This window comes from Cyprinus carpio, chromosome A13, assembly GCF_018340385.1.
Source record: "Cyprinus carpio isolate SPL01 chromosome A13, ASM1834038v1, whole genome shotgun sequence".
NCBI lineage: Eukaryota > Metazoa > Chordata > Actinopteri > Cypriniformes > Cyprinidae > Cyprinus > Cyprinus carpio.
In genome coordinates, this window is record NC_056584.1 from 12,533,730 (window position 1) to 12,555,168 (window position 21,439).

The 21,439-nt window shown below is 37.4% G+C and overlaps 1 pseudogene; it reads left to right on the forward strand.

Moving 5' to 3' along the window:
* Positions 1–497: 497 nt before the first annotated feature.
* The window catches only part of LOC109107664, a 290,614-nt pseudogene continuing 269,672 nt past the window's right edge, over positions 498–21,439 (forward strand).

Genomic DNA, 21,439 nt, shown 5'->3' on the forward strand with positions numbered 1-21,439 from the left:
TTCTCCCTCCTCTCTCTCTTTCTCTTTCTCTCTCTCTGTCTCTCTCTAAAGGGGTGGGGAATGTTCTTGTGAAGAGAGCAGGTGCAGTGCCTCCTCTCTCTCTCGTTCTCTGTCTGTCTCTCTCTTTCCTGGCATCAGCACTAGAGTAGAGTAGAAGGCTATCTGTGTATGTGTCTGGCTGCAGTGTCGTAGGCTTGAGCCGCGGTAAAATCCCACAGGAGATTAGAGCAGGAACATGCGCTAGTCCGGACTCTTTAGAAATGGCAGCCCTAGGAGAGAACAACAGACAGGCAAAACAAACACATCCGTAATGAGGAATGGATGTATGTTGTCTCATGGAAAACCTGCACGCTGTCTCTCTCTCTCTCTCTCTCTCTCTCTCTCTCTCTCTCTTTACCCTCCTCGTTTTCTCTTTCTTTCCATCTTCGACAAGCTCACTCCTCCCTCCCTTCCTCCCCTCCATCCCTTTGCTCCGCTTCCAGATTAAACAGTCTCTCTCTCTCTCTCTCTCATTCTCTCTTGCGCTCTCTCAGTGGAGGAATGTAGATAGAGGCTGAGTGTACGCCTGCTGCTCTGCACAATATCAACGGCTCGCTCCACGGCAGTGGGTCGCTCATCAGATGCTGTTCAGAACGGATTTGTACTTCTACCGGATTTGACTGTCCACCATCTCTTCCTTGACAACTCTGCACCTGCCACTGCCTCATTTGCTGGGTTTATTGCTCAGCTTTCACATACCGGGATCCGTGCTGCAGGTCCCTTGCTCCCATAAGGATGTTATAAATCAGCAGGAGCTTTGGTCGTGGAAAAAGGGACATATTGCTTCACGGTCAATGCCAAGTCCTCCTCCGTGAGGGAACCAGCTTTCCGGGATATGTATAGCTGACTCAGCGCTCGAATATAAGACCGTGAGTCAGATCAAGACCTTGAAAAATTAACTGGTGAAAATGAGGGAGCCAGAGAGGAAGAATATGAGCCAGTTTTTAACTTTTACTGAACTCTACCTTCAAATATTTCAATGAATGGAGGTACAAGATTGAAGGATAAATCTAGCTATCGTGTCATCTGCAAAAAGAGGGATTTGATAATCTGACGACAGAGAGTGCTGCTGCAACGGTTGGTGTTCAGAGTCAACATGCAGATAATTTCACTCCTCCCTTTTCTTCCACCTTCTTTGCTCAGCACCTTTATTTAACATTTGTACCATTTTGGTGATCTTGCGGCAAGCTGGAAGTCATCTGGACGTATTGGTGGAACTGGACTAAAGGACTGTCCTATTTACTGGATTCTGCAACTGCTGTGATTTCTACCTCCGGAATTCTATTGGATGTATGCGCTTGTCTGATTGTGAGTGTGTGTGTGTATGTGTGTTAGTTGTGTGTGGATGCGATTTGTCTGCCTTGATGTGTTCGTGACTATTTCTGTGTTCTTGCGGTTGTGGTTTACTTTGCAATATTTTTCCAATGTCTGGCATTACTGGCCAGTGTTTCACATTGTGCTGTCCATGTCTGCCAAGCGCCCGGCCTTGGGGTTAACCCTTACTGTGCCACAGGCGAGATGAGTGACAGCTCTGAAACAGTGAACAACTCAGGGGCTATGGTACTGGAGGAGCCTGATGGGAGAGGTGGCTCCAGTGGACGTGAACAAGCCCAGGCCCCTGCTCGTGGTGGCATTTTAAGGTGTGGGAGCTGTGCCCTATGGCACCGCCAACAGACTTGGCTCTGCGTGGTTCCGCTTCTCATTGGCTTCATAGGCCTAGGGCTGAGTCTGATGCTGCTGAAATGGATCGTAGTGGGTTCTGTGCGGGATTACGTGCCTACTGACTTGGTGGACGCCAAGGGTATTGGCCAGGACCCCATCTTTCTGTCCAAGCCTAGCACTTTTCCTAAGGGATCTGACACCACCACCACAACCACTTTTGGAGGGGTCAGCTCGGTCAGCCCCACCGTCACCACTGTGGTGCGGAGCAGGACTCGAACAGGAACTCCTCCAAACGTTCCCCCAAGAGGTGGTGGTGCATCGGGCAGCCAGGTGACACAGAAGAGCCCGTCTACGCGATTTGTCACACGTAATCCCACTTTCACGACCACCGTGGCCTCTACCACAATGTCTACTGTCCATACATCCTCCTCCAGCCCCTCTCCCTCCAACCCTGCCATTCTAAACGACTCCACCCAAATGTGGACCAGAGAGCAGTCATCCACTGAGAGGCATGTGACCACACCTGGTCGAACCCACGTCAGTCGCAAGACACGTAAGTTTGATATTTCTGATAGGTTCTTAGTAGTTTTTGCTTTGGCAAGAGCTGTGCAGTTCTGCTTCAGTTGGGGATTGTTGGTGACCAGATTGCAGTTTTGAATGGTACTGTTAGCATGTGTATATTGTGTTAATGACATCCCTGTTCCCAGAAGCGTAACCTGACAGACTCTTGGCCGTGTGCAGTCCCGTTTATCATGTCGCCAGGGAGTGGCAGATACACTAATGACAAACACGACACTGACCTCTCCCTGCATTTCAAAATACGTAATATAGTGAATCAAGAAATATAAAGGGAATTTCATAGGTGTGCTAGTATAAAAAAGCTTTTCTTTACTTATTTTATATTTTTTCACAGACTGCAGCATATGTAAAAAGCTTACATGTATGAATCAGGATGTAAGTTATTGAACGTCTGAAGATGTCTCCTTTAGCTCTGCTTTGCTGATTCTCTTTTCATAATGGATTACTAGAAGAGCTTTGAGCGTTGTGTCTAATGAAGGAACCATGCTTTGCATACATTTATGTAATCTACAGATTTTAAATGGCACATTTTGCTGTCCATTTAAAAACTACAGGAGCCTCTGAAAATAAGAAAACTGCATCTTGTGCTAATGGTCACCTCAGTGTAATATTAATTGCATTTTTTTATTGTCTATGCACGCATAAACTGATTAATGCATCATCATGCCTGATTACCTGACTCCGAGGTATGCTTTCCATATGTGGTTCTGCTGTGCCTGGATAAAGATGTGTTCACAAATAATGATCACATTAATTTGCATACAGTGGACAGCCTGTGCACAGTGACACTTAGGAAGTTTAGCTTTATGTCTTAATACTTGTCAGTCTCTTTGTATTAGAGTTTTTGTTCTAGTGCTGTGAATATCATTATATTATTTGAGGAGCTCTTTCTTTGAATTCAGCTGGTAATATTGGATCATAATGTCGGGTTGTAGGAGGTTGTCATGCCTCACCACTCTATGAGATTACTTCACTCTCCATGATTAATCCAGATTAATTTAACTTCATTCATAGAATCTGCTACTGTTGCATCTACTGTTAGTCTTTATGAAACCTACCTTGTAATGTGTCTGGAAAAGCCAGTCTGTATTTTCATGTGTGTGTTTTATAAGAAGTTTAAAATTACAGGGCATTTACAATAAATTTAATTTACCAGATTTTCTTTTTTTAAATTAAGGAAAGTATAATATTGTCAAATTTAGTGTCTGTTTTCAGAGCTCAAAAAGGGTTGCCCAGATGCCCACCAACAACATGGGTGACAATGGAGAAAAAAATAAAAAACATAGATGAGGTTTTGTCAAAATTGTAAGAAGCATCAGTCAGAAAGAAAACTACAGACCAATGAGTCCTGTTTTGCATCAAAGCACTTGTGCAACTTAAGTGTTTTTTATAAATGTAGTTATAGTATAATTTGTTTGCATAATTACATTTTGTGAAAAAAGCTGGAATATAATTTTTTTTGTAAATCATTTTTTAAACAACAACAAAAAAGAAAGCACAAAGAGGCTTTGTTTATAGACACCCCCAACTCTAAGTTATAAAAAAAGAACCTATGAATTCCATAAGGTGTCATAAGTCTTTGAACAAGTCCTTATCGTATTGGTTTTACAATAATTCATTACCATAACATTTGTCTGACAGAGGATATTTTAATCATTTATGTCCCCTAGCAACAATTGCCTACCTTTATCAATAACACAGAGAAAAAGATGACTAAACCATTAGTGATCCAAATGCATTTGAGAGCTCACAGCTGTGGCTCGTCTTAAAACCCATTACTGCTCACCATATTTGATAGTATTGCTAGAAACAGATCTTTCAGTGTAAACTGTCCAGGTGAAGAGGCCATTTTTTTTCATAGAAAATTATTCTACAAGATTGGCTATGGTGAATTGAGTGGCCTGTACTTTTGTTTTCTCTTTTGACATATGTTAGTTGTGTTTGGTTGATGAATTGGAAGTTCCAGTGCTGCTGCCATGGATCTTAGTTAGTTAGTGCTGTAGCTCATACAATGAGCAAAGGTAGTTAAGAGTTCAATGCAAATTTGCAGTTGGTGCTAGGGGAACCTTGCAATGAACTGACCGTATAAAAGCCATATCCCAATGTGATCGATTATGATGTTGCAGAATCAATTGTAGCATTAAGTGAAAACAGCTTTGGTTGAAACTGGCTGACACAATTCCTGGTTCCAGCTGGCTGCCATTTAATGACCATTGATTCTTTCTTTGTTTTGTAACATCAGGCTGATTGCGAGGATTAGTTCATGTCATCTACAGTACCATACTGTATTGAGTATTTACTACATTGTACAACTGTTTGCTCTTGAAATATAAATGAGAGTGGAATCATTTGACGATGCTGACATTAAATCATTGCCAATGTTAAATGACCTAAAATCTTTCAGAATTCATGTTGTAAGATGAGGTGATTTATTTGCCTCGTCTGTCTATTTCCTGTTTTAATAGAAAGCCATAAAAGCACTCCCTTCCAGTGCCATTAGAGCTTAATTTCACCGAGACTATTTAAAAAAAAAATGCCACTTTGATTTATCTTTTCTAGATCTCCTGAAGGAGGGATGAAGCCTTAAATATTAATGCTTAGAAAGAGAAACATGTTCAATATGTAGAAGAGCATGTGAATAATTGACAAAGGTGTGCTGAAAAATTATCAGGGAAAGGGATGAGAAATGTGCAGGATTTTATAAATAGAGGTGGAGGAGAGGACGATGAAAGCAATAATATTTCATTGCTTCTTGCTGGTTTCATGGCACTTTCAAAGAGAAATGTCCACTGTGTGGTGCTAAAAGCGACCATGCAAAAGTCTTTGTTAATCATTAATCTGCCCCGTAATCATAATTTATGTGAAAAGGAATGAAAGTTGTTGATGTTTTCCTGCTATTAGTTTTAATTTCATGTTGTTAGTGTTTTGATTTTGTTTTTGGACTTTTGTGAATGTTTTTGTTTTCTTTGTGAGATTTTAGGTTTTTCAAATGATTTTTTTATTCTTTACAACCTCTCCTTATGCTGTAGAACATGAGTACATGATGACAGCATTTTTGGGTAAACTGTTCAAGTTGGTCATTGCATTTTGATGTTAATGAACCTTGAATCCTTAATCCTTAATTTAAATTATTTAACTTATTAAACCATTTAAGTTGAAACTGCTGTGTGGTTGCAGTTTCATACTGCTATCAATTGTGTTGAATTGTCTTCTTTTTTTTCTAGGTTGTAATGTAAGTAACCTTATTTCTCCCAATGATTGAGTGTTCTAGATTTTATAGAAATGAAGGACATTAACAGGCATTTGACCACATTATGTTTAAATTTTTTTGTCTATTTTCAGTTTTAGGTTGAAATTAACATCAGAACTGTTGCCAGCTGACATTTTTGCATGTGGGATGACTTTTAGAAAATAACAGTGATTATAAACTCTTGAAGGCCTGGCAGGATATGGTTCAAATGCAAATAATTTCCATATTTTCCATTTAGTTTTGCACAAAGTAGCGCAATAATCTTGAATATTACTTACTCTCTCTTTCCCTATGGATACCCCCCCCCCACCGCAACATTCTAGGGGTAACAAATACGCCTCACAGGAGAAAGCCTTAAATCGTTGACGATAAAAGATGCATGGGATGTTTATAAGAAAACAATAAGCTGTTCATCAGCTATGCTGGAGGCAAATGTTAAAGGAGGAAGCTTTGTCTTCATTACCACAGGTTTAGTTTCTGTCAAAGGGATTGGGCTTTTAGATCAGTCATATAGAGGATCATTATAAGCACTGTTTGGAAATAGATCTTCCATTGATTCTACAAAGATAGAGATACTTGTTTATGACACTGAATTCACAGAGCTCCCAATTAACTAATAGCTGCATTAAGTCTTAATGATGCTTTCTGACACAGACTAATGCTATTTTTTTGGGTACATGCTTCACATTGCAACATTACTTACTCTTTTCTGTACTCATCATCTTAATCAGTTTAAAATACTAATGTGACGAGTGGGGCGGGGCCGAGAGCCATGGGAGTGGAGAGAGGCCGGTGGAGTACATGATAATGAGCGACACCTGCACCACTCACCGGTCTCAAGTCCCACGGAGGAGCCCCGGAAGGATAAGAGGAGGAGTAATGACAGTGAAGAACGAGAGAGGACCAGGCCTGGATTTTATTTTGTGTTTTGGTTCTGTTTGTGTGCGGCAGTCGTTCGAGAGGGGCTGTCGCGCTATTTTGTGTTTATTTTATTATTAAAGTTGTTATTTAAATTTTCACTCATTTTCAATTACTCCAACTGCCTCGCTCCATTCCCACGGCTCTCAGACCCGCCCCACTCATCACAACTAATACTATGCATGCTTTGAAAACAAGTTATCTGTCAGTATTCTGCTTGTCAAGTAATTCCATCTTAAATTTGGATTAATATTTTATTTTTATATTTTTTTTCAGTGTTGTGTTAATTATGTATGATGTCCTTTGCTCAGTCCATTGCTTTTTTTTTCTCCTGCTTCCCTTTTATTTCTTCTCTTTTGTCTCACGCTGTCCTGTGCTTTTGCAGGCCTACTTTAAACCCTTTAATATCTGTGGACAAACAAATATCAAGTTGCTTTGGAGGGTTGCCTTGATCACTTGATGGTGTTCAGGCTTTTCAGCCTAATACCACATTGTTACTTTAAATAGAGCTGACCAGCATGACAAATGAGGACCATAACCCTCAGCAAACTATTCTATTGAAGCTCAGCCTATCAGAAATCATGGATAAAGTTTTCTCTCAGCTCAAAAATACAACCCAGCATAAAGGAACACAGCCCCACTGTGAATCATGCTTATTATTGTTGCAGCTTAAAGGCTACTGAGATATCTCGGCCAATAGGAAAGAACCCTGTAGGAAGATGTTTACCTACCTCTCAACCATAGTAGTGTCATTTTTATAGTAATACTGTTCATTTAAATCAAGAAGACATGGAAGTAAATATATTAGGGCTGTCAAGCAATACAAATTTTAAATCAAATTAATTTAGAATCAATTAATCGCACATCAATTTGGTTTGAGAAATAACCCCCAAAAGATAGTCTTTATTGTGTTAAATGAGAAAAGCACTAATTAGACATTACAAAAAAAGTATCTCTAGAAACCTTTGATTCAAGACAGAATTTATCAGTATAAACATTTAAGGCTATGATGTGGCCATAACATCTGAAGTGGTATTTAGGTATATTTACACAGATTGGGTGTCATGAATGCATTTATGCTGCAATTAGAATAGCATAAGTCAAATAATGCTTTGTGATTAATGTTTTTTTTTTTTTTAAAAAAACACTAAGCTATTATTGTAAATACATGAGACAAAATGGAAATTTAAGACAAAATAAGCCAAAAACTATACAGTAGCATTATTTTACCCTCATACCTTTAATTTTAGAGGCATCTAACTGCATTCTAAGTCATTTGCTGTGTATGTTTGTGGCTGGTCTGTGTTGTCCCCTTTCCGTGCTACCCAAGGGATAAAAGAGTGCATCACACTACCTAAGTCTGTTATGAGATATTGATTCATGTGTGATTGTCTGTGAGACTTTTGACACTCAGCACTTTGGCTAGGATCAGTATTAGTGTCACAGGTCTGATTGCTCATGCACAGCACTTTACTTTGTTCCTGGGCTTGTTTTGAGGAGCCGCAGAGCCCTGTCCTGTGTGAGTGCACTGGATGTCATAAACAGTTTAATTATAATTCAATGTCATCCCTGAATTTGGTAGAGTACCACTGTGAAATTGTTTTAGATGTTTTCTTACCAGCTATATTTTGAGTTGTGCAGATTTCCTCTTTTTCAATGAAGCAATGGTGTCACCATTCTTATGTGGAATACCTCAGTGCCTGCTATACATGATTTACTCTCCCACACTAGTTTGACAGATGTAATTTGACTAAATCTGTCAAAGTACAGATTTAGATTCTCCCACTCTAGTTTGACTAAACAAAGATAAAGTCTGTGCGTGTATCAGAGCTGGTTGAATGGTGCAGCTGCAGCACGGGAAGTCTTTCTCATAGCCCTGAGGGAAAAATCCCACAGCCATGACATGATCCCTTATGCCTGAACTCATTTAGTCTGCTTAGAGCAATGTCTTTTTGTTTACCCTCGCTCTCTCCCATTCTATGTCTCTTCCAAAATGCTGGTTGGTGGCTAATGTGCTTCATGTGCTCTTCATTTAGTTCTTTCTCCCTCACTTTTTCTCTTTCACCTTCTTATCCTCTTATGGTTATCGAGGCAGATCTGTCACAGGGACACTGCACCTCAGGACATGGCTTCACACACCGTGACAGCATCCAGCCAGCACACTTTCAGCTCAGATGGCAGATTAAACAGGGGTCACATATTCCCCCACAAACACGCACACATTTTGATGTCATACCGAGGTTGATGAATGGCGTAAATGGAGCGAGCGTTTTGCACGGCTGTGTGGTCAGCGCTCCCACGGTGAGTGTCTGAGTGCGTTCGAGGGAGCGGTCAGCACGGATGCGGACCGTTAGAAACCATATGGGTCGTCTTCCCGATCAGATCTGGCTGGCATCTGCAGGGCTGAACACATCAGTTCTAGTGCTGCCACTCTCCCGTTTCAGTCACTTATCAAATGTTACTGATGGTTTTCCACTGAGCCTCTGACTTCGCACATACTGATGTGAGTCAGAATCATGCATGACTGCTGTGGTGATGAGATCTAATATGCATAATGTACGATTTAATGTACATCATTTTAAAATGTCAGTTAGGTTTTAAATTGGAAGTGTCTGCTCTAAACCAAACAAATGCTGATTCCTTATGCAGAGGGAGATAGAAATAAACAAAAATTTTTTTAAATAAAAAATATATAAAATAAAATAAATCTCAGATCTTTGATTTAGTTTTTAAAATATTTTTGTATGTACTTTATTTAATTTTTTTTGGCGGACCAGGCTCTTATTGTTAAAAGCATTATAATATCAATAAAAATTATTCAATTATTTTTTCCGGTGTAGATTATATATATATATATATAATATATATATATATATATATATATATATATATATATATATATATATATATACAGGAGGCGCTTTTGGAGTGGCAGAAATGGCGGTTTCCCCGGTAATGGCTGTAATCAAAGCACTAAACACTACTTTATTGGTCATTAAAGAAAAGATTAAATTAAAATGACATCAAATCTTTTCTAAATACAGTCAATTCCTTTCAAAGATACTTTCATTTAAAAACACTCGTGCCTGCAGTGCTCATCTTTATCCAACAAATTCAAATACCACAAATAAATCAATGTATAGGAAACACTAAAATGTACAAAAGATATATATATACATTTTATTTGTTTATTTATTTTTTAAATGTGATTGCACACATTGCATGGCTTAGTACCTTTATAAATTAGCAAGTGTGCCACTTTATCTGTATTTACCCTATTATTACAGATGCAGTCTGATGTTTATATACAGTATATATATATATATATATATATATATTTGACATTCTTATAATAATAATAATAATTTTTTTATAATTATTATTATAATAATAGATGATTTTTTTTTTTTTTTTTTTTTATTTTAGATTTTATTTGAGTTTAGACTAGAAAAAAAAAAAAAAAAAAAAAAAAAAAATCTGCCATTGAGATAAGAAAAAAAAACTATTTGAGATATATTCTCTAACAACTCATTAGGTTCATAACTGTATCTGGTTTTAAAGATGATTAGATATTCAACATAATTTGAGTTTCTGGATTATGTGTGCAAAGATTCCATGTTGGCCTGAAAATAATTGAAGAAACTGAAGAAATTGCCAATGACTGGAAAATGTTCTCAGGGCCATGAGCTCACTTTAACTGACCCTTTCCAATTTCTTTAGTGGAATACTTTAGGGATCATCAGCCAAACAGTAATACCATATTATAAAACCATAAAACAAGATCCCACTGTCTCACTACATTAGCACAAAGTAAGCCTGTCCACCTACTTGGACAGGATTTCTCAGCTCTGACACAAAATGGGGGCATTGTGGAAGAGATGATTGACAGTAGCCGAGGAACACTGAGAGAGACACTAGTTCAGAGACGTTCATTTGCATCTGACTAGCTGTCATTTCCTGAGTGACAGAGTAGATCGAAGTGACTGTGTTTGGCTTTGTGTTAAATGAGTAATTGAGAGAGTGAGTGGAAGGTGTGACAGACAGACAAGTCAAGATTCAGTGCAGAGAACTAAAGTCTGTGCGAACGATCAAAGTTTAGATAAGACCATAGTAACTGTCATGTAGAGAGAATGGGGTAAAATAACACAGTGTCTGATTATTTTCCATTTGCATTTGCCAATCCAAAAAAATCAACATAATAATAATAATAAAAACTACCACTACTACTAATATATATATAATATATATATATATATATATATATATATATATATATATATATATATATATATATATATATATATAAACAATGAGGGGAAAAACTCCTTATGCATTTCCAGTCGTTCATCGTTACTGAATATGCCAAACGATATGGGAAACATGTTCTACAGGGAAAGGAAGCGTTTTAAACTATGGGGTGCCACAGCAAGACAGCGAATAGTTCACTTGTAAAAGAAAATGTTTTAAAGCTCACCATTCATGCTTTGAGTCCTGTCATCTCAAAGTCTTGGAAGAGTTGTCTTTTGCACTCTTTCTCCACAGGAAAGCAGTTCAGTTCATCATTGGCAGTTGGATCAGTGGTGTATTCACTGACTGAAATAAAAAGTTGTGGCCCTCTCAGAAAAGTAGCATTTATGTGTCTGGTATCTATCTCAGTGACAGCGAGGAGACCTGGGACATTTTGCTGAAGCGAGAGAGGGAGCGATAGAAATAAATATGAAGAGAGAGTTATTACAGATTAGAGGCATAATCTTTTATTTATGGAGACAAATTCCAGCAAGCTGCGCAGTGAGCTCCTATGGCACATGCCAATGTGCAGACATCTGATGAGATCCAGCACCCACCCGACTGAAGATAGATGCTGTCTCACTCAATTTCTCATTCTGAGACAAGACCCAGATTTTGAAATATCTCTTTCACTACTTCTCCTTTATCTTATCAATTCTATAATGCATTTCTTAAACCACATTCTGTTTGGGGGCTAAGAGTCCCAGTGTTATTTTAATACCTCAACAAATGTTCTGTAAAGGGTTAGAACACCTAGAAAATTAAAACCGTCATTATTTAATCACCCTTATGTCATTCCAAACCTGTATGACTTTCCTTTAGAAAGTCAGTGGGGCGATGTTGTTTTAAATCCTAGTGACTGATCATTGTATGGGCAAAAAACATTCTTCAAACTTGTGTGACTTTCCTTAAATATTATGGAGTGACATTTGGGTGAGCTAATAATAACCATCCTTTTGGGGTGAACTATCCTTTTAAAACTGAAGAATTGATTTATGTAATTTATTTACTTACTTATCTTATTGATATGACAACTTATTTACTAAATAAAATTTCAGTTTACTAAAGTTTTCCTTTGTAAGAGCATTACATCTTTGTGTTTTGCTTTGTGTAGTTTAACATGGTCCAATAAGAATTCATCAAAATATGGAAAATTCATGGGGTGAGATATGAATTATCCATGCATAACCATGGATCATCATCCTTAACCTAATTTCTAATCCTAATCATTATTGTAACTGAGAAAACACAAACAAACAAACAAACAAACAAACAAAACAAAAAAAAAAACATTTTTTTTTCTTCATAATTCTTTCATGTATAGAAAATTTATTTACTAGGCCATCGATTTAAGTCATTAAACTATTAATTACTCAAAAAAACAAACAAACAAACAAAAAAAAAACAGCCATAATATGCTGTTTTTGTCCTAAAAAGCACAAGTTCAAATGTGATATTAATTTTCTACAACAGTTCAATAAATAAGAACTTTTTTGGTATGTATTTTAGACACATTGTCCACAGCAACACACAATTTCTGAATGAATCCATGTTTTAAATGAATCCTGTGAACCAATGATTCAATGGCCCATCCATAAAGAGAGTCATTTACTTAATTCCTGAATGAAATAGGGGTTTAAACGAATCAAATGAATCAAACGAATAAATGAATGAATGAATGAATTATTTATTACGACATTTACTCCCACCTACTGGCAGTTTTAGTTTCTTATTTGGAGTATCATTTCATTAAAAAAAAAAAAAAAAATTCATATTTACATAATACTAAAAATGTGAAAAAAAAACTAATTAAAGGAATAGTTCACCCCCCAAAAAAATGGAAGCTACTTTTTGCAATATCTTTTTCATGCTTTTCTTATGTAACACAATAATTGCTTTAAATGATCCTTTGTGGGTAATTTCTCAGCCAAATTTGATGTGCAATTAATATGCAATTAATTAGATTAATTAATCACCACATCGTGTAATTAATTAGATTAAAAAAATTAAGTGATTGACAGCCCTAGTCTTCACTGTCACTTTGGATCAAATTAATCCATCCTTGCTGAGTAAAAGTATAACTTTTTCTAAAAAAAAAAAAAAAAAAAAAAAAAAAACAACATGCCATTTAACAGGTAAAAATACAGTAGCTGCTTTCTACTTGTGTTGTTGTAAAACTACAGCTTTTGTCTCTCTACAAGGACTGATTTATGATTTTCCATCTTTCTTTGGCCTAACTTTTGGTAACTTCTCACCCTCATTAGTGTTAGAAACCCTCAGGCGTCCAGTTCGAAACAATTATTAACCTTTAAGGAGAGGCACGCACTCAGACGGAGGCGCAGTGCTCAGATACCTGAATCAAATTATTTTGGGGTTACTGAAAGGGTGATATACTGCCCTGTATGCTGCCAGTTGTTGGGCCCCAGGAGTTAGAAAAGTGTGTGCGCAGTGCATTGAAACACATTAATGCACATTTCTTTTCACCATCTGATGAAACATGTATAGACAATAAAGAGTGTGCAACATTTGTCTTGCATAACCATCTTCAAAGTCCACTGTGTGTGTATGATGTGTCCATCACATATGTACCTTTGATCTCAGCAGGATGTTTGGGTGCAGCATCTTGTGCGCGCAAAGCATTATAAGATGAAAACACATTATCTTACTACTTCTACGACATCAAACATGAGTCTTTGGTCTGTATGTGCTTTAATGTAGTACATTTTAGTGACACTTCAAACTGTACTATCTTCTGGGGTGTTTTATAAATATTTTTAAGCTTTACCATACTTCCCCACACATCTTGATGGACAGTAATCCTTTTGCGACGAGATACTCGGCTAAACGCCGTCGAATGTATCTCTGCTGGGGCAACAACCGTTCATATGGCCTCAAATGGAGAGATGAACCTGTCTGTCACAATATACTAGACAGTCATGGATAGACAGCTTTAAGCAGCTTGTAGAAAGTTGTTTGTGTTTGTCAGATATTTTAGACTTGCCTCAGCCGGCCTTGCCTTTTGCAGGTTGCTTGGTTAGTCTGCCTATGTGTGTGTGTTTGTTTTTGTTGTGATGGAGAGTACAACCAGGGGCCATGGAGTGATGGATGGTGGAAGAGGACGACAGATCTCTCAGATGGCCGGCCTTTGCCGGTAATGGTGGTGAAATGCGATACCAGGGCAGAGCAGGAAATGGAGGAATAAGCAGGCTCCAGCCTTAATGCTGACAGAATCAAATGGGCAGTGCTTTCTCTGAACTCCTCCAAAGGCATTTTCTGCAGGGTTTCCACTGAATAGTCTAGCGCTACCTGTTGTGTAATCTATATATTTTAACCAGCAGCACAGCCACCCACCTTTTACCGCTTTGGCTGCGTGTGGATATCTGTATTTGTTTTGGACGGCCACCCCAATCACCAGCTGTTTGGTGACCCCTCCCCCTGACCTTTATCCAAGCCTGTGATTAGCTGAAGCAGAGGAGATGTTATAAATATGAATGAGGCCAAAACAACTGGTGATTTGCATAATACCATATCAGCCTGACATTTTGGCTTGTTACATAATCATTAAATGAGTTTTAAAAAAGGCAACAAAATCACCCTGTTTAGAACTAATAAATCTGAATGTAACGAGTTTGAAGGCACATCTATGTGTGAGTGCTGTCAGTGAAGGGCATTGTCTGTTTATCATGCTCTCTATGGCCACAGGTGTCCTTCGTGGGGTGGCAGATGGGAATGTGGAGTGGAAAGATAGGTTAAAAAAAATTTCTTTGTGAATTGTTGGCGATAATATCTATACAGATGGCTGCTGTTAGTTAAAGAGAGAGAGAGAGAGAGAGAGAGAGAGAGACTAGTGGCATGTTGTGTAACGTTTTGTGTATACATAAGCAAACACTTATTGTCACATTCATCAGCTGGTGTGCCTTGGATACCCACCAGAGGGCACTCTTTTGTTCACTGTTGGTTTGTTTTGGACTTCACTTCCCATCACCCCTTGCACTCATGATTGTTTTACTGCCAACAGCTGTATGCCATTGAGCAACAAAAGACACACAGGGTATATATATATAGAGGAGCTAACAAGACTAATCACACATCTGGAAACAATGAAATCATATTGAGAGAACAAAGGGTGATGAAGTACAAGACAAAACAAACAAAAATCCAGAAAAATGCCCTCTGGTGGCTGTCAAGGCATACCAGCTTCTGGCTGACACTTAAGAAGGATTAATTAATGCATTAGTCTCTTTGCCAGACAGACAGTGAGCATGCAAAATGTCCATGTGCGTTTGTGTATACGTGTAGAGAGTGAAACCCATCTCATGAAAACCACACTGAATGGGAGCAATAAGTTCATTAGATGAGCTGATAAGTGCTTTGAGTAGCTGCAGTGTTCAGAGCCCTGGGCTGTGTGTGTATGTGTGTGTGTGTGTGTTTGAGAAGATAAAAAAGATAAATGACACATGAGAAGCTACCTTTACTGGAGCCTTGTAATGGTGAATGTCAAAATCAATCATCATTACTCATGTTTCATACACGTTTGGTTTGATTGAATGGCCTTGCAAATCAACAGCACATCTTATAGTAGCATAATATACATATTATTTCAAAAGGATAATAGGATGAGGTTTTCCTTGATCATTTGAGATTCTCCAATAGTAATAAATAAAAATAAAAAAAAACTTTTTTTGATAACCTGCTGTTCAAGATGATTAGAGATTCATTGACAAGTAGTATATTCTTGCTTTAAGCATAAACCTTTTTTTTTAATTATTATTATTTCTATAAAAACAAGCCTTAATATATTATCATATTATATTGCAATGTAGTGCTTATAATGAAGATCTTTGTTCATTTATGACTTCCCGACAAGTCTATTTGAAATCCATCCCCGGCCTCCCACTTCCTCTCTAGTCTGTCAGTCATGTGGCAGGGGTTCATTAAATTGCATAGAAAAACAGTGAATGGCAACAACTCTCTCATGTCCAAATCATGCTTTCATGTTCAGAGCAAAGCTGCATATAACTGTGTGTAAACTGTGTGATACAAAACCATACAAGGCCATTTTCATATATGGAGACATAGACACTCACACGCCCCACAATGACTGTGGTGCTTCTCTGAGATTGTGTCTCTCAGCAGGGACAGGGCTGTCACAGTATCATACTGCTTGATGATGCCATGCCCTTTCATTGCAGCTCTTTCAGTCAGATATAATAGTTGACGTCTTAAATCTTCCCAGCGTAATCGCTCTACAGTTTAAATGCTCCTGGTTTGGGTTAGCCTGTAGTAAAAAGAGAGGGATTTGTTGGCAGCCTTGTATGATGAGCAACATCATCTCTCATGTTAACAAAAGTGGCAAAACATGTACAACACACACAAACACACACACAAACACACACACACACACACACACACACACACACACACACACAAACACACACACACACACACACACATTTTTATCCCTCCAGGGAGGCGGTATCATCCCATGCTGTCAAGTATAGAAACACATTAGCATAAATTAGTCAGTCACAAGCTGACAAGATCTGGGGAAAATAAACAATCGACGTTAATTAGTAATGGTGCAGCAGGTGTGAGTTCAGGTTTGTTATGATTTAATACTTTAGGTATAAATGTGCAATATTTGGAAATTTGAGCCCTTTTTAAAATATATGAATGTCATTTGCATTCATCTTTACAGATTCAGGGACTCCAACAGCTAGATTCCCTAACTCTACGTTTTATTATAACTTTCATTGAACATTTTTAATAACATTGTAACATTAATTATTTTATAAACAATGTGGAGTTAATATGCAAGTCATTAAATAAATATCACAAATAAAATGTAATTTGAATTACATGTTAATTATTCTATTCTATTCTAGTTCATTCTATTTGCAAGTTCTCAGCATGCATAAAATAAATTGTTGATTGTTTACTGCAGTATGCATTAATTATTTGAATGTGTGATGCTTTGAAAATTAAGCCTTATACAAGAATAAAAATAATATTTTGTGTATTGCTAATTGAAAATCTTCTTAAGAAATCTGTAGTCTCGACAAATTGATTGGCTAAAGACATTTTGCATAAAGACACTGTAGTAAGTAACACAACACAACAAAGCAGCATCAATGAAGACTGTTATTAAGATAACTGGACAATTTTGCTATATCATGTATTTCTAGAAACAAACCCTCAACACCTTTTTAACAATTTTAATTGGTTTAATATTTTGTCTCATTTTATCACACTGATACAGTTTGTGTGTGTGTGTGTGTGTGTGTGTGTGTGTGTGTGTGTGTGTGTGTGTGTGTGTGTGTGTGTGTGTGTGTGTGTGTGTGTGTGTGGATTAAGTGTTATTTTCTAGGCCACTGTACCATATTGTAGCTGTCTCCAGAATCAGACCACCCTGTGTTTAATCTGAGCCCCCTAGAAAGCTGATGTTAACTCAGTTGTCAACATAATTCTGTGATCACATCAGGCCCCTTATAATCTCTGACTATGATTTTTTCCTTCATTTTCACTGAAAACAGCTTCTGCATGAAGTTATCTTATGTCATTTCAGTCTGAATCCTCTTCTTTACCCTTATTGCAGTTTATTACATGAAATATGCTATTTCGTCCTTGTCGGTGGTAGTGTTACAGCTCTGTCATGCACTTCACTTCCACTATCCAGTGAAAACACAACATAAAATGGAAACAAATGACTTTCTGATATACATCCACTGACAAACATTTGATAGTTTGACTACATAATTTTAGATTAGACCTTTAACTGTAAACCTTAGCAACTCTCTAATGGCCATAATTGTTAATCATTGCGGTGTGCAAGTGATGCTTGACTTACAATGCGACAAAGAGACAAGGGATGAAAGAGAAAAGAAAACATGTCTGACGAGGCTCTTGTCTCTAGTCATCCTTGAACGATGTACAGTATTCCTCTCATCAGAGTAGGGGAATCGCAAAAGAAAGAACAAAAACCTACTCAATGTTTTTGGCTTCCGCTTTCCAGGTTTTATGCTTTAAAAAAAGAGAGAATTTTCACAATCATTTTAGCAGGCATTAATGTACCTGTATGTTCTTGCAGCTGCCTTTGGATTATGTTATTTTATTTTTTCTATAGCTGTCTATTTATTAAAAATGTTACACAAAGAAATTGGTATGTGATTAATTGTACAGTATATGTTGATAAAGCCTCTGATTGAAGATATTTCACAAACATTACGTTATTGTGGCAGGGTGACATATAAAAAGTGACTTAAGAAGTCGCTATAATGTTTGTTTTGTTTCTGTATCATTCCACAAAAGCTTATGACTGGCATCTTCATCACAGAGTTTACATACAGGTCAGGCAACATGAGTAATTGTGATATTACTGCTTATTTCATTTTTTATTTATTTTATTATATTATATATTATTATGTTATTATATTACATTTTAAAGTTGTATTTGCTAGACAGCTAGGCATAGATTATCATTATTTATTTATTTATTTATTTATTATATATTTTTTGTTTTGTTTTGTTTATTTTAAATTGACATATCTGCATTTTTCATGAGGCAAATGCTGCTGCTTTTCCTGGGGCTGTTTATAGTGCTGTAGTTTATGGTGCTGTAGCCTTGTTTCACTGTCTGTCTATGTTTAAACAGAGAATCACAGGGAACAATAAATAAATGCCTGTTTTTAATACAACCACAAGCAGAATAGTCTTTACTGAGCAGTATAGATTAGACACCAAAACAAGAATGGCTGCCTCAGCTTCATTGTTACTCTCAACTTCTCCTTTGCATTGCCTGGCCTTTGATCTTTAATCTCGCTCTGTCCTGTTCTATTATGAGTGCCTGGGCAGAGGTCATGGGTCAGGAGCTGCTGGTTATTAGCAGATGTAGCATGCGAAAGAAGTGTCCAGAGAAAAGACTTCACCACGTGCATGACAGGAATGGCAGGTTCTATCTGTCTCTGTTGCCGTTTAAACAAAATACAAAGCTGTTATCAGTACCCTCTTTTAGTAGAATTAATGTATGTTATTTACAGTGTCTGTTTGACTGAAATCTGATTCAACAAATGCTACAGAAAGGGATCGGCACATGCAGCTGGTTGTTGCAAGTCTCTACATCCTTTCTTTTCACAAAGCTATAGTATGCTGTGACCACTACTTTGGCTTGATTAGCTTCTTACCTAAAGCCCTCGCTACTGACATCTCTGTCTCTGGTTTTACACTTATCATAGGTATCACTGTTATCTAATTCCAGCCTTATCTTCATCAGCGGAGCACATCATGGTGCCAGGGAGGTGGGCACATGTTCAAAGGGCCTTGCGGAACGTCATGTAAATCTAGGCTAAGGGGCTTAGCTCCTGTTCCCTCTCTCAGTTATCATGGTGTTCCTCACAGATATGTGCCATCACGGCTGGCCAAATGCCAAACATCCTTTTCCACTCTTTTTCATTTATCTCATTCTTCCTCCCTTCCTCCCAATCTATATAGTTTCATCAGGCTTGTTTGGAGAGTGTCTTTCTGGTGCAGCGCCAAGGGAGTGTAAGTAGGGCATCTAATCATCCCTGATCAGCTTAGTCCCACAACACCGAGAATGAAAACATGAGATTTCACAAAATTTCACTACTGACATTTTCTGCCCTCAGTTGCGTGCGTGCATTGCTTTCCAGAACACAGCGACTGAGGAATCATAATGATGTCGCGTGCAGCGTGTAAATGAGGGCATCTCTAAATGGCATTGTGGCACAGAGTAGGCAAGATCTTATTTGCATGTTGGTGGGCCATTTTTGAGTCCATAGAGTTTCAGTAGTAAGTTAGCTGACCTCTATGAAGGGTCAGTGCATACTATGATGTGGGTAATTAAACTCACTCCCACAGTCTTTCTCTGTCTTTCTCTTAGTTTAATCTGTTAGTTTGCTCTCCCTTTTCCTCTGTTCTTAGTTTCTCAGTTCACATCTGTTTTTTTTATTTTTTATTTGATTCAGTTCATTTTGGTTCAGTTTGATTCAATTAGATGTGAGATAAACATATTTTGTATATTTGACTTTTTAAAAATGTATGTATTATTTCAAATTTTTGGTCCGTTAGAGATTAGTTTGATTAAATTCAGTTTAATTCAGTTCAATTCATGTTATATTATTCAGGTTATACATGTTTGGTTCAGTAAGTGGAGGTCAGTAAGTATTTGCATCAAATGCAGGTGAAGACTTGTTGAGCATAAGATACTTTTCAAAGACATATACATGTTTGGTTCAGTAAGTGGAGGAGGCAAGGATATAGGTATATATATATATATATATATATATATTTGCCTACATCTAACTTTTGAATGGTAGTTTGTTTATTTCTTTCTTATTTTTGTGATACGTTTGCTGTTATATGTCATTATTCATGTAGAATTCCTACACTACAGAAGTTGTTTGTGTAAGCTCTTGGGCACTGCGGGGTTTTGATAAATTTTAAGGCTCTGTGCTGTTTTTGCTGATATTCATCACTTCCTGTCCCACTCTCTACTGGGAACCACAGCCTATAAATCTCCCAGCATTCACAGTGGGCAGCCAGGGGGAATATGCCCAAATGTAGAGATTCATTGGGCATAAAACACTTTGTGTCACTGCATTAAGTTTGACCTGGTCAGGTGAGCAAGTGAGAATGTAATCCATGACAGCTTATGTTGACATAACAACTTATGTTGACATAATTTTGTAGTTTTTCTTGTGGAAGCTATAAATGTGTACCTGACCCTGGACATGCATTTGTACAGTAGGTCCATCTCAACATATTGTACATTTTTAAAATGGCAGTCATAGGCTTAATTTCATCTCATTGCTTCTGGTGATGTAGCATCATCTACATAATGCAAATAAACTAGGTAAGATATTTGCATTTACTGTCCGTATTGTTCCCCTCAACCCTGTTAAGTTCTTGAAAGATATGCCCAACACAACTGGAAATTTGCATTTCTGTATCAGCCTGTTTTCCATTTATTCCATGTGCTTCATTTCCATTACCACCTATTCATCCTGCGTTTGACCTCATAGATACTCACCAATCAACACTAGCCATTTTCATGCATCTATCTTGTCCATAGGTAGTTATTAAACTAAAACGCTGTCAGGGAGAGGCAGCATGAATTATATTACAACTTTCTAGCACTTCATGCTATAATTATTAGCTGTTCTGACAGCAATACCTTTTTATGGCTTTAAAATGTCTGAGCAGAAATTCCAAAACCAAAAAAATTAAAAAGGCTGGAAAAAATATTAAGTCCCAGGAGGGTAAACAGCATGCTGCTTTCTTTCATGTATTTGGTGAACTTTTTTTGAATTGTGAGCAATGATGAATTCAGCTTAGAAAGGTCTTTGTATTTTATAAATGAACCTGAAACCATGCTCTGAAAAGATGCTTGGTCAGTACTGAGTGCTTTATTCAGAGGTGAGACCTGTGAAATCCTTTGAAGGGAGGGTGCGCTCATTCTTAGAAAGATAAAGTTGTGCCTTTTCCCTGAATAGTGAGAGATTAAAAAATATGTGTACTAATTTTATTCCATACATTGTTTGATTATGGTTAATTATACCATGCCAGACTGTGAGACCTAATCTTGTTTGAATTTTCATCTAAATTAATTAAGCTATAACCTATGTTCTTGTACAACAAACTGACAGCTTCTTATTAAGCTGAATATGACATTAAACTTGATTGATCTGC